We start from the raw sequence: 15,401 nt of genomic DNA, 5'->3' as shown, positions 1-15,401 counted from the left end.
CATGGGTCTGAGCTAGGAACTCTGCACATACCTTATGACTATGTTGCTTAATGTTCTTGTGAGGCTCCTAATAGTGTCAGTGTAAGAATTCTCTGGCTTTTGCCTCCTCTTAGGACCCTTTTCCTTTTACTGGGCTTCTTCATTGAGCCTTGATATGAGGGTTTATGCCCAGTCTTATTGTATCTTAGGCCATGTTCTGTGGATATCCCTGGGAGGCTTGTTCTTTTGGGTGGGGTGAAGGAAGAAGGACGAGTTGATCTCAGGAAGAGAGTAGATGGGGGAACTGGGAAAATGGAAGGAAGAGAAAGTGGAAACTGTATCATTAAAGAGTGAAGTAATAGCGGGATGGTGGTGGCGCACGCCTTTAACCCCAGCATTTGGGAGGCAGAGGCAGGTGGATATTTGTGAGTTCAAGGCCAGCCTAGTTTACAAGAGCTAGTTCCAGGACAGGCTCCAAGCTACAGGGAAACCCTGTCTCGAAAAACTAACTAACTAACTAACTAAATAAATAAATAAATAAATAAATAAATAAATAAGTAAATAATAAAAAGTGAAGACAATACTTCTGGGCGATATATTGAACACTGATTTCTTGACCATCTAACTGAGAATTTGCTCAAATTCTTTTCCTTTACTTATGGTATTAACAGTTACTCAGGATCATGTTGACTCTAAAAAATAAGTAAATGTTACATTTTCCTTGATTCATTATTAAATGTAAATTTGAAGACATTTATTAACAACAGCCTAGAGCAAATTAACAAGAGTTTAGTTAGTCAAATTATTTTTCACATAGGAACATTTGTATTTTGTGTGGCATAAGTCATTTCCTCATTAAGATTTCTTTACAAAAGCTTTTGTGCTTTCTCAGAATTTCTTATTGTGTGACATGGTCCTAAAACACTACCAAAGACTTTGGAGAAGTCTTGGATGTAGAGGTCAGATTCATATTGATTTTCACAGTTACTCTGTTAATGACTATCATGGTTTAGTCAATTGCATTTGGGTAACCCTCTTCTATAGTAAAAGAGATGCTTCACTGATCTCAGAATTGACATATATTTCCTGTAGTCTTTCCTTGACACATTCAGCTTATAATGGGTATTAAAATAACCACAGAGGGAAACAATGACAATAAACATACAGAATTCATGGTCTATTTCAACTTTTAAAAAAGCAAGTTAGATATTAAAATGTTTCCATGCGTCTCACCTGACCATAATTACTGACTATTTAATTTTGTTTACAGGCTTCCCTTGCTGCAGGGAGCTTCTCACTTTGATTACCTCAGGGCATTATTCACTTACAATACATTACACTTGGGTTCCATGTATTTCTCTTGATACATATACAGCTTCTTGATGCTATGGCAAGTGATGGTCTCCCCCTTGCAAATGGCTGGCTTTCTATTACCATACAGATTACTTTTCTTAATTAAAGTGGGTAGGTTTATAAATTGGAGCTGAAAGCATTTGGCTCCTCCTTGCAGCTCTGTGCTGTCATTACTGGGAGTGTTCTCTCTTGCATTCACACTAACAGTAAGCAAAAGGGCAAAACGCCTTCTGAATTAAACAGGCCACATTTAGACCAATTAATCTTAGGAAATATTAAAGGTCAGTCACCGTTCCCTCAATGTTTGTTGAACGAGGGAAATGATGAGTAATATATCATCAGAGAAAACACAAAAATGAAGGTTACTCATTATAACAATTATACTTCAAAATGAAATAATAGCTTTAAACAATACTAAATAATTTTAGAATGCTCATAGTATCTAATTTTTAAAAGTGAAATTATTAACTTATATATGTTAAAAATTAAGAAAGTTACACCCACTGAAGGGCTATCTTGAGATCTTTTGATACATGTATATATTACAAAATACATTGATCAAAATGCATAAACAGTCTTTCTTCTCCTCTTCTTACTTCTTATCACCTGTCTTGTTTCCTTGCTCCCATTGAACTCCTCCTTGTCTCTCATCATTTGCTTGCTACACTTATGTCAACACATATATGCATATAAGTAAAATACACATAAATTTAAGTCAAGATTCTACATCTGAGACAGTGTATGTTTTTTTTTTTTTTTTAAATGTTTGCCTTCTTTTACATATGACTGAGAAGCCAAGGCCAATTACACTGGTTTTTTTTTTTTTTTTGGATTTTCGAGACAGGGTTTCTCCGTAGCTTTTTGGTTCCTGTCCTGGAACTAGCTCTTGTAGAACAGGCTGGCCTCGAACTCACAGAGATCCGCCTGCCTCTGCCTTCCGAGTGCTGGGATTAAAGGCGTGCGCCACCACGGCCCGGCCACACTGGGTTTTGATCCTACTGCATGTACAGGCTTTGTGGGAGCCTAGGCAGGTTGGATGCTCACATTCCTAGACCTGGATGGAGGGGGGAGGACCTTGGACTTCCCACAGGGCAGGGAACCCTGACTGCTCTTTGGACTGGAGGGAGGGGGAAAGGAGGGGGGGAGGGGGAGAGGACTGGGAGGAGGGGAAGGGAAATGGGAGGCTGGGAGGAGGCGGAAATTTTTTTTTCAATAAAAATAATAAAATATTGTAATTGGAATTCTTTCTTGATAGCTGTTTTGTTATATGTAATTTTACTATGTTGAAGTTAAAACCTTCCTTTTCAAATAAAGGGAAATGGTATAGGAAAAAAAAAACTTTGGGAAAACTGTAAGATTTAAAGCTGCTTTGGAGCATTAAAGATTAATGTAGGAATATATTTTGCCTATGCCTAAAGGAATATTGTATGTTCGCAATGCTAACAATTTCTCATTTTTCCATAAAGTTAAATGTAAGTTTTATGCTAAATTTTCATATAAATGTAGACATAATTTCATTAAAAATGTAATCAATCTAAATCATACTATTCTCTCACCTATATTTGAAAATGTATATTCAATTATGCCCATAACATCACATGTCTATCTTAAAACTGAATCAACAAATGAAATCTTTGTATGCAACTATGCCATAAAATAACATTTGCTTACACAACAATACATTATTACAATATTGTGTGAGCCTATATTTTGACTCATTATTTGGGCCCCTGCTTACTCTGATCTACACATCTTCTGACAAAAAAATTTAATAAATATAAATATTTAAAGACATTAAAATCCAAAAAGACATCATTAATAAGTTTATTATAAAAATATGTATCATATGAGAAACATTTTTATAATTATTTATTTATGAGAGCCATGTAAGATTTCAACTTTTCAAAATAAGATTTATTTATTATGTACACAGTGTTCTGCCTGAATGTATGTTTGCATGCCAGAAGATGGCACCAGATCTCATTATAGATGGTTGTGAGTCAACATGTGGTTGCTGAGAATTGAACTCAACACAGTCAGTGAACAGTCCGTTCATTGTTCTAAGACACAGACAAAGAACAGTCAGTGCTCTTAACCTCTAAGCCATCTCTCCAGCTCTTGATTATTTTTTATATAGAAAATTGAAACTATGATATAACTGTTTATTATTCAGTTATAGAAAGATTCACATGTATCATCTGGGCAAACTGACACCTATATTTTAAATATATATATTTGGCACAAAATTATCTAATACCTTGAATGGTCTATTAATATCAAATGATACTTTAGGCATGCAGATCATATATGACATAAATTGTGGATGCCTATTTTTCATCTCTGAACTTTTCTGTGGTCAAATATTCTCTTTCTCACCTTTCAAATAAAGACAAATTCAGTATCTGTAAGGAAGTATGGAAACACTAAAGGGAGAAATAAAGAATGAGACACCTTTTGATCAATAGGGATTATTGACTTTGTAAGTGGATTGATGTAAATATTTTTAAAATAGTAGGGATAGACTATAATTAGAGTACAATTGATTTTTTTCTCCTAATTGTAGCACAAAGATATTCTGACACTGAGTAATACCATGGTCCCCAAAACCTTCTATTCATTTCTAAATGGGATCATGTATATGGAACATTTAATTTAACACTTGACCATTTCTAACAAAATGTGAAACATTGGTGATTAGTTTTCTTTCTGTTGCTGCAATGCTTTACCATGACCACAGTGACTCGGGGAAGAGTTTATTTTAGCTTAAGTTTCAAGAGAGATTTGTCAATCAAGGCAGGAAAGCATGGCAGGAAGGATCAGGTATGAGTCCTGGAGCAGGAATCTGGGAGCTCATATCTCAGTCACAAGCATGAATCAAGAAGAGCAAACTGGAAGCAGGGTGAAGTTATGTACACTCAAAAACTGTCCCCAGGGACAAATTTTCTCCAGCAAGGCTCACATCTTAAGCCTTCCCAAATAACACCACTAACTGAGGACCAGTGTTCAATTATCTGAGTCGAGGGGAAACATTCTCAATCAAACCACTGCAAAAGATAGCTAATAAAATTTCAGTCTTATCAATTTGCAGGTCTGTGAAGCTGAAAAGAGTCAGATAAATGCCATGAAACATACTTCTTGTTTTGTATTAAACCTCTGCTTTTTATAATAACAGAAAAATTTTTATTGCATATATCTTGTAATATGAGACAAATAAATGATAAAAAGATTCATGCTTTAACTCCTCCATAATTAATCAATGAATTCGTAGCTTTGAAGTTTCCGATTCTAGTCTGAAGCTTCTTTTGTTTGCACTCATATTTCTCAAAAATGATATCAATTATTCAACAAAATCAGAGTAAATTTATTCTCTGTGATAGTCGCAGGAAATATAGAATTGAATATTCCAAAATTCTTGTCCTGACAGGTTTGTTGGGAGGATAAATTTAAAAAAAAAAAAAAAAAGGAAACCAATAATTTCATTGAAATGGTAAAGATAATGGCCAAAGCAGACTTAGAAACAAGACTCTATTGCAGGTTATTTTGTTTGGAAACTGATCAGAGGAAAGACGTGAGGAGCAGTTGAAAGGAAACCCATCACATCACACTTTCTGGTATTATATGAAATGTGTCTGAGAACTAGTAAGTGCTGTTGACCATTGACTCCTGTGTATAAATAGACTCAAGTAAGAAACAACATAATCATCTTATTAGATGCAGAAAATGCCATTGACAAAGTCCAACATCCCTTCATAGGAACCTGGGGGAATCTAGGAATACAGGGAACATATTTCAACATAACAAAGTATATAGGAAGCCCAAAGCCAATGTATGGTAAGTAAAAGAAAGAAAAAAAAACTAACAAAACAAAACAAAATACCTTAAAGCACTTACACTAATCAAGTAAAAAGACATGCATGTCTACTCACCTTTTGTGTTGAGGATAGTGCTTGAAGACTTAGATAAGCAGTAAGACAAGGGAAAGAGATAAATGGAGGTACAATTGGGAAAGAAAGAAATCAAAGAATCCTTAATTTGAAGGTGAAATGATACTATATATAAAAGATCCTACATAGCCCACCAGAAAATTCCTACAGATGATAAGTATATTCAGCAAAGTGACCGGAAATAACATTAACACACTAAAAATCATTAGCCTTCCTATATAAAAATGGCAAGCATATTGAGAAAGAAATCAGGGTAATGATCTCACAGGAGCTTAAAAATCTTGGAATAAATCTAAGGAATGAAGTGAAAGATTTGTGCAATGATAGCTTTCTGACATATAAAAATGAAATTGAAGACACCATATTATGGAGTGACTGCCCATGGTCATGGACTGGTAATATTGGAATTTTAAAATAATCATTTTATATAAAGATTCAAGGTAATCCCCACCAAGTTTTCAACTAAATTATTCACAAAAAAATAGAAAAATTTTAAATTTCAGATAGAACACAAGAGAGCTAGAACAGTCCAAACAATTCTGGACAATAGAAAACCTGCTGGAGGTAGCAGCATGCCAGATTTTCAGTTATATTACAGAGCAATAGCAATAAACGCAGCCTGGTACTAGCATAAAACAGACACATTGATCAGTGAGATCAAACTGAAGACCCACATACTCATATGGCCACCTCCTTTTTGACAAAGTGGCCAACAATATGCATTGGGTAAAATTAAATATTGATCAAACTGGATAGCCACATGTAGAAGAAAGTAATTAGATTCTTATCTCTCACCCTGTACAAATCTCATCTCCAAATGTATCAAGAATCTCAACATGAGACCTGAACCGCTTAATCTGATAGCAGAGGATGTATGAAACACTCTTGAAATAATTGGCACATAGTAAGACCTTCTGACGAGGATCCCCAAACCACAGAAATTAAAAACCAACAATTAATAAGTGGGCTGTCATAAACCTAGAAAGCTTTCATACAGCAAAGTACCACATGGCTCCTTTGAGTGAAGAGGCAGCCTATAGAACTGGAAAAAAAATCTTTACCAGCTCTATGTCTACCAAAGGGCTACTATCTAGAATATACATAGAGCTGGGGGAAAAAACACCCTAACCACTAAGAAAACAAACAACATACTTAAAAGCTGTGACATGAACCTAGGAGAGCCCTTCAAAGATGAAATGCAAACATCTAAGAGGTGCATTATCTTGCGGAATTCTGGCTTTGTTCTGTGTTTTTCTGGCGCCTTTATTCAAAGGGAAGCATTTCTTCTTTAGCAAAGGGATTACCTCTGTAACTTTCAAGAATTTTGATAGCTCAAGATACTCAAGTTTGCCCACAGAAATACCTGAGTTCAGGAATTAAATACGTGTAGTTTATTTGAGAAGCAATTTGAATTCCGGCTTGAGGAAAAGAAGAGTGTTAAAGAGCTGCAAGCTAACACAAATATTTTTCCTCAAGTAAGCTATCTCGGAGGAAAACAAACGTGTATCATTTCTGTTGCCTCGTGTGCAAAGCTTATAACCAACCAGAAGCATCTGTCGTGGTGATCACCCAGAGAAATACTTACTGGCTCTCCTTCCCTGCTGTTCAGAAACTATACTTTGGAGTTCTTAAAGTAGGAAGAAGCACATAAAACAGCCTGAACTGAAGTGTTACATAATCCATCAAAAGACAGAAGAAGTAGTAGCCAGCATTAGGGATGAAGAAGGGGCAAGATTTGAAGAGGTGTCAAAGATGCTTGCAAGTGCTACAGTAGTTATCTACTTGCACTGACATTCCTACAGTGTGTTGTTCTTTTTGCTATAACTTTTTTATTATTTCTTATTTTATACATTTTCTTTTTAAAAGTTCTATTTATTTATTTGTATGTGAACATGTGTATGTATGTGTGTGAACTTGTACATGTGCCATGGTACATATGTGTGTGGAGGTCAGGGAACCACTTGCTGGAGTTGGTTCTGTCTTTTTCCCATATGGAATCTGGGAACCAAACTCAGGACCTCTATAACATGAAAAAATTGGCAACAAGTAGTCATTTCTTAAATGTCAATATTAGTAATATCTAAAAATGAAAAACCTCAAAGAGAGTAGTCTGTGCCTGAATAATTATAACCATATATGAGTGCTTGTTCTTTTATATTTCACAAGTAGTTAGGGAGAAAAATGGATTTGATGAAGCAGCCCTCTGAGATATTCAAACCCCATTCTCTCATAAGTGATTATAATGAGTTTTTAGAATGTTTGACTAAATATAAACATAGATAAAAAGATGCAGCTTTTAATAAGTTACATATCAAGACGATTTTTAAATTGCTGCTAATTTTTGAGCAAATATATTGCTTAATTTTGCAAACAACAAACCTACTGCTGTTTTAAAATAAATTATTTTTTCTGGTCTATATTATAACATGAAAAAATATTGATGGCTGTGACCCACCTAAACTAAAATTTCCTGCATCTCCAATAATTTTTAAGAGTGCAAGAAGGTCTTTATACCAAAAATGTTGAGGATTACTACACTATGTCATTAATAGTCCAACATCAAGTGTGGCAAAGAGTTCAAAAAGAGCGCTTCTGGTTGAAGGTTCTGTGACAGTTTCTTGGAGAAACTGAAAAGTGCATTCGATCTTAAATGAAAATATGGGTTAAAGCATTGTAGAATGGAAAGGACTTCCTGCAAAGGACGGCAGTAAAGAAAATGTGGGCAAGAACCACAAGTGCAGGAGTAGGGAGACTAGAGGAGTTCAGGTGCCACGGGGAGTGGGGAGTGGGGGTTGTGCAGCAGAAAAGTTGTGAGCATCAAGGTGGAAAGAGATATGCTAAAAGACAGGGTTATAAATTTAATAATATCGGCTACTGGAAGCCAGTAAATGTTTCCAAGCATGGATAATAGAGTAGCATGAATGCAGTTATGCTTCAAGGGAATCATCTGCTTGGTGGATTTGATTCTTTAGAGATGTAAACTACTAGATATATTATCACTGGAGTCCATGTATAAAGCGATGAAGATTAGTCCTAAAATTCCAGGGCTTGAATGAGTAGGACAATGAGAGTAGTATTAAGGCAAAAAGAACACTCAGTAGGGATTAGAAAAAAGGACAAAATACTACTATGATGAATTACGCCCCTGCTGAAGCTTCTGAATTGTAAATACTAAATGATACATGGTACGATTCAAGTATAAAATGTATTTCTTTGTATTTGTATAAACCTATCATTAAAATATATGAAAGTCTAAAAATAAATTCACGTAATTGACGAATGAAAATTCTTCTTTTCAACAATTTCAGTTAATTAAATGTTTACTATGCTAGACACATTGACATATGCTATGGAATGGTTCCCCTCATGAAGAAAAAAAATATGTAGATTTAAAATTGTTATTTCCTACATCACTAACTCTCTTTATGTAAAGCTCAAATGCCTCTAAAACTAATTTTGTTTTCATTTGGAAAGGTACTCTGCACAAAAAAACAAGCGCTACTGAGAAATCATTGAGTAAAATAAACCCTTCAGGTAAAAATAATTGGGGCCAATAGGGTGATCTTTAACTCTGGCACTTAGAAGGCAAACGCAGTCATATATCTAGATGACTGTGAGGTCTGCTGGCTGCTATGCCCAAGGAAGCTTCTTTTGCAGCGGAATTGATGACTGTAGGCTCATAAATGAGAATGACAAGACATTGAAGTCTTCGGTGACATCCCTCCCCTGAAAAAAAACAAAACAAAACAAAAAAAACAAAACAAAACAAAAAAAACAGTCCAGACAGGAAGTGCTTAAAATTTTTTTCTTTTTTTTCTTTCTTTAAGTTTTTAAAATAATTTTTTTATTAATTAATTTATTTAATTATTAAAGATTTCTGCCTCTTCCCCGCCACCACCACCCATTACCCCCCTCCCCCAATCAAGTATTCCTCCCTCCTCAGCCCAAAGAGCAAGCAGGTTTCCCTGCCCTGTGGGAGGTCCAAGGACCACCCACCTCCATCCAGGTCTATTAAGGTGAGCATCCAAACTACCTAGGCTCCCACAAAGCCATTACGTGCAATAGGAACAAGAACCCATTGCCATTGTTCTTCAGTTCTCAGTAGTCCTCATTGTCCGTTATGTTCAGCAAGACCGGATTTGTCCCATGCTTTTTCAGACCCCGGCCAGTTGGCCTTGGTGAGTTCCCGATAGAACATCCCTATTGCCTCAGTGTGTGGGTGCACCCCTCGCGGTCCTGAGTTCCTTGCTGGTGCTCTCTCTCCTTCTGCTCCTCCTTTGGATCGTGAGACTTCAGTACAGTGCTCCAATGTTGGTCTCTGTCTCTGTCTTCTTTTATCGCCTGATGAAGGTTAATATTCAGGAGGATGCTTATATGTTTTTCCTTGGGTTCACCTTCTTATTTAGCTTCTCTAGAATCACGAATTATAGTCTCAATGTCCTTTATTTATGGCTAGAAACCAAGTATGAGTGAGTACATCCCATGTTCCTCTTTTTGGGTCTGGCTTACCTCACTCAGGATAGTGTTTTCAATTTCCATCCATTTGTATGCAAAATTCAAGAAGTCATTGTTTTTTACTGCTGAGTAGTACTCTAATATGTATATATTCCATACTTTCTTCATCCATTCTTCCATTGAAGGGCATCTAGGTTGTTTCCAGGTTCTGGCTATTACAAACAATGCTGCTATGAACATAGTTGAGCATATACTTTTGTTGTATGTTAGGGCATCTCTTGGGTATATTCCCAATAGTGGTATTGCTGGGTCGAGAGGTAGGTTGAACCCGACTTTCCTGAGAAACCGCCATACTGCTTTCCAAAGTGGTTGCACCAGTTTGCATTCCCACCAGCAATGGATGAGTGTGCCCCTTTCTCCACAACCTCTCCAGCAGAGGCTACCATTGGTGTTTTTGATTTTAGCCATTCTGACAGGTGTAAGATGGTATCTTAATGTTGTCTTGATTTGCGTTTCCCTGATTGCTAAGGAAGTTGAGCACGATCTTAAGTGTCTTTTGGCCATTTGAACTTCTTCTGTTGAAAAGTCTCTGTTTAGCTCAGTGCCCCATTTTATAATTGGATTGATTAACCTTTTACGGTCTAATTTCTTGAGTTCTTTATATATTTTGGATATCAGACCTTTGTCAGTTGCGGGGTTGGTGAAGATCTTCTCCCAGTCAGTGGGTTGCCTTTCTGTCTTAGTAACAGTGTCCTTTGCTTTACAGAAGCTTCTCAGTCTCAGGAGGTCCCATTTATTCAATGATGCCCTTAATGTCTGTGCTGCTGGGGTTGTACGTAGGAAGTGTTCTCCTGTGCCCATGTGTTGTAGAGTACTTCCCACTTTCTCTTCTATCAGGTTCAGTGTGTTTGGACTGATATTGAGGTCTTTAATCCATTTGGACTTGAGTTTTGTGCATGGTGATAGATATGGATCTATGATAAAGACTCAGAAATGTAGTTCTTCACAGTAGATGGCTCTGAGAGAAGTGTGGGGTGGGGAAGGACTCAGTTATCTTTAAGGGGCTGGCCACTGAGACATTGAACTGATTCAATAAGTGTATGAGCAATACAAGTTGAACTTGGTGCATTTTGGAGCAAGGGAGAGTGCAAGGGCTGGAGGGCGGACCTGGGAGGAATGGGAAGAGAGTGTGATATGTTACATTGCATGAAATTCACAAATAATTAATAAAAATATTCTGCATTTTGGTTGAGGAAAGTTTTATTTTATTTTAATCTGTTCTGTAATTCTTTGCATTTTGTTCCACACACATTTACCTTCTCTCTCTCTCTTTCGCTCACATACGCACACAGTTACACAATTTTTATATGAATGAATGGTGTTTTGGAATAATATTAATATATACTTTAAAAGTTAGAACTTCCTGGGAAGTCTTCATTTCAGGAATTAAAATTTTCCTTTGACATATTTTTGACAATGAGTTAGCTTGTGAAACAGATGAAGAACTTTGCAAGAAATAAAATGACTGTGTCACAATATTCTACCAATAAAACTTAATGACTAATTATAATTCCAATTAAACACTTGATTTTGTTAATATAGAAGCAGCATATACCCAACTCAGCATTTCCAATGTTTAAAAGCCCAATTATCCATCATTTCTTTCCTTGAAAATGACAAGGTTAAAATGAGCATTTATTCAGTGAAATAAAATTATTGGCATGTAAGTTATTAGCTCACTTAGTGAGCATAAGAAATACATTGAGAAGAAAGTTATTGAATCAAGGATTCGGTGCATAGTTTACTCATTAATTGCAAGAATTCCATTTGAACATTTACATATAACTCAAAAGAAGTGGGCTTTGAAAGGCAGTTGAACTGGTGACCATTTATTCCCTAAAAAATTATAGCATTTCTTAAACCCAGAGAAGCACAAAACAGAATACACTGCTCAGTATTCTGCAGCAAGCTCACATCTATCGAAGCCAAGACAATTTGTTTGACATAATAGGAATGGCAGCATTATCTCTGTGGCTCACCTGGCTTCAGAGTTTCCTTTCCAATGTTTCCTTGACTCTGTGGAATCCTTCTTCAATTATTTCTGGAATCTCACAGATGGCCTCTATACATTCCTGTGACCCGCTTGAACTTTTTTCTCTTAGAAAAATTGCTACAGATTGTTTGAATTGAATAGCTTCAATCACTTGTCCAGTTCTCTACCCCCTCTTTATCATTTCATTAAGATAAAACGAATTTTCTTATTGGGCACGAGGAAATTTTGGTTGCAAACTGCCAAAAAAAAAAAAAAAAAAACCATTTTATGGACGTTGATTCTAGAGTATGTAATAGAGCAGAATTTAAGAAAATAATATTTTTCTGCTTAGTGTTCTTCCTTCCCCAAAGGACTAAATAATGCAGAGTTCTTTGACATTATATTTCTTGGGCTTAATGTGCATGCCACTGTCCTCTCTGGATATGTGGACTGATGAAAAGTAAGTAAAATATTGTTTGTTTGAGACAATGAAATGTCCAACAAAATCAGTTCATTTGATAAGGGTTTCTGAAAGCACCCCAAACACAAACACAAAAGGAAGTCCAACTGCACAGGTTGTATGCTCTTTCTATTATAATTTCACTTAGTAAATTCTTTACTAGAATGTTTAACAATATATTTTAACATAAATGTATAATAGCCTGGATAGAAATCTTAGGGCACAAATCAAGTGAGACATAGACCATATACAAAGGCTCTTGGCAAATGCCTGAAATTATATGAAAGAGAATATTTTAGTTTAATATCCAATATGACATTAGGTTTTGTTTAATAATGGTATTAAAAACAACTTCATTGTTTTTGATTATAGACAAAGCACTTTGAAATTTCATTTATTAATAAGATATAGTTTAGAAATAACTGAAAGAAATTTATCATGATATACAAAATCACTGTTAGAATACTTCCAAGAAACACAGAAAAATGTTGTGTTAAATAAATTTTGTTTAAAAATGCTAGCATTATTTGGATAACATATCATATCATTATAATTAAGGAAATGAGAAAAGGCACATTGGATTAAATACTACTGCTTGCTACTTCCACTCATTGCTTTTCAAAGATGAAGAGACCAGGAGTTTTTCTCCATATAACTCCTTTGTATGGTATATATTTACACCCAATTTACACCCATGTAGTATTTCATGCTGGAAGCCACCCAAGTCCACCTTGGTGAACCAGTAATTTTTATTGGTGTTAATTTCAGGAATAAGGGTGAGGGTTACTTACAGTGGAGAAAGTAATTCAAAGTCAGATGCATCACTAAAGTCCACCTCAGCACAGGAGACTATTCACAAAAGTTGGAAATCTAAAGTGTATTCCAAGCTTATGGGCAGCTGTGCAGGTCAGAGAGGATCTTCTCCAGGTGCCTCCGTTGGCTTAAGTTTCTTACAGGTATCTTGGCTGGCTTCTGCCCCTTTCAGCCTGCATGGTTGGTCTCGTATTTTTCTTTGCTTCTTGGCTTTTCTGAGAATGCTCTCAGCAGTCCTTCCTATTTTCTCTAGCTAGGGAGGGACCTAGGGAACCTGGTCAGTTTCAGGTAATACTTGAAGCTATTTGAGTTGTTTATTTTCTATTTTAAGCAATGTCCCACAGAAGGAGATGTTTCAATCTTGTAAGAAATTGCTCTGCAACAGTGGTGCTAAACACGTTTGCATGTCTCATTTACGTCATGTTCACCATATAATGTTACTCCCATTTTACAAAAAGAAACTTATATTGGATAGCAACAGTGCAGAAAGGGGTTCAAGAGTCTCTGGTCCAGGCTTGAAAGGGTTAGGTAGCTTCTGGGAAGGATTCTGCAATAGGCTCCAGAGCCCCAGTTTTGGCCCTGGTGGTAATGGCTGGGACTGAAACTGTAAGAACTACAGTAGCAAAGCTTCCTTGGGTTGGGGTTTTCCTTTTAGTACTGTAAGGCTGGGTTTGTGGATACACGTTGTTTATATCTATTTTTATCATGGAATATCTTGTTTTCTCCATCGATGGTGAATGAAAGCTTTTCTGGGTATAGTAGTCTTGGCTAGTATCCGTAGTTCCTCAGTGTCTGTAGTACATCTATCCAGGACCTTCTGGCTTTCATGGTTTCCATTGAGAAGTCAGGTGTAATTCTGATAGGTTTACCTTTATAAGTTACTTGACCTTTTCCTTTGTAGCTCTTAATATTCTTTCTTTCTTTCTTTCTTTCTTTCTTTCTTTCTTTCTTTCTATATTTATTTATTTATTTATTTATTTATTTATTTATTTATTGGTTTTTCGAGACAGGGTTTCTCTGGAGCTTTGGTGCCCGACCCGGAACTAGCTCTTGTAGACCAGGCTGGCCTCGAACTCCCAGAGATCCGCCTGCCTCTGCCTCCCGAGTGCTGGGATTAAAGGCGTGCGCCACCACCGCCCGGCTTCTTTCTTTATTTGTATCTTTTGTGTTTTGATTATTTTATGGTAAGGAGATTTTTTTTTTTTTTTTTGGATCCAGTCTATTTGGTGTTCTGTAAGCTTCTTTTACCTTCATAGGGATATCTTTCTAGTATGGGAGACTGGCCTGTATTATGTCAATTATATTTTAAATAAATGCTAATTGGTCAGTAGCCAGGCAGGAAGTATAGGTGGGACAACCAGACAGGAAGCAGAGGCAGGTAAATGAGAACAGGAGAATTCTGGAAAGAAGGAAGCCCATTCCTTGGCAGTCCTGTCCAAACCCCAGAAGAGGAAAGATGTGACTGCTCCACTGAAAAAGGTACTGAACCATGTGGCTAACATAGATAATAATAATGGGCTAATATTATTTATAAGAGTTAATAAGAAGCCAATCAGTTTATAAATAATATAGACCTCTGTGTGATTTCTTTGAGACTTAATGATTGCGGGAACCGGGCAGGACAGAAATCCCAACAACATCCTTCTTTAGGTTGAGAAATTTTTCTTCTATAATTTTGTTGAATATATTTTCTGTGCCTTTGAACTGAAATTCTTCTCTCTCTTCTAACCCTGTTATTCTTAGGCTTGGTCTTTTTATGGTGTCCCAAATTTCCTGAATGTTTTGTGTTAAGAATTTGTTGGATTTAGTGTTTTATTTGACCAATGAGTCTATTTTCTTTATAGTATCTGAGATTCTTTCTTCTATCTCTCGAATTCCATTGGTTATACTTGTCTCTGTAGTTTCTTTTTGTTTTCCCAGATTTTTTCCATATCCAGAATTCCCTCAGTTTTTTCAAGTTGGGAGTATAGGCCCTAGCCCCTCGCATCTATCCCAGACCTCAGTCCTGGCCTAGACTCCAAATTCCAGCAGGACAGATCCTGACCCCTCTTTGGGGATGGGGTCAGGACCATCCCCCCCAGGGTACTTAAGTGATCTCCCGAAAGAGGAATACGTGGTCTCCCTTTCTTCCTCCTGGGGGTTGCATTTTTGCGGCTTCCCGGTTTCCCCCTCGGGGCCACCTGAGAGCACAGATCTCCCATTAAACCTGGATATTTCTTAATTTGGCTTGTTTTGATTTGGCTTGATTGGGAATTTTTGCGTCATCAGGGAGCTAATATTAGGAAATATTCCTAACAGTTTGTATTTTCTTTATTATCTCTATTTCAGTCTTCAAGTCTTGAACTGTTTCCTTCACCTGTTGATT

Source organism: Chionomys nivalis, chromosome 20 (genome assembly GCF_950005125.1).
Source record: "Chionomys nivalis chromosome 20, mChiNiv1.1, whole genome shotgun sequence".
NCBI lineage: Eukaryota > Metazoa > Chordata > Mammalia > Rodentia > Cricetidae > Chionomys > Chionomys nivalis.
The sequence above is the reverse complement of the archived record's forward strand: the minus strand, read 5'-3'. Positions refer to the sequence as shown.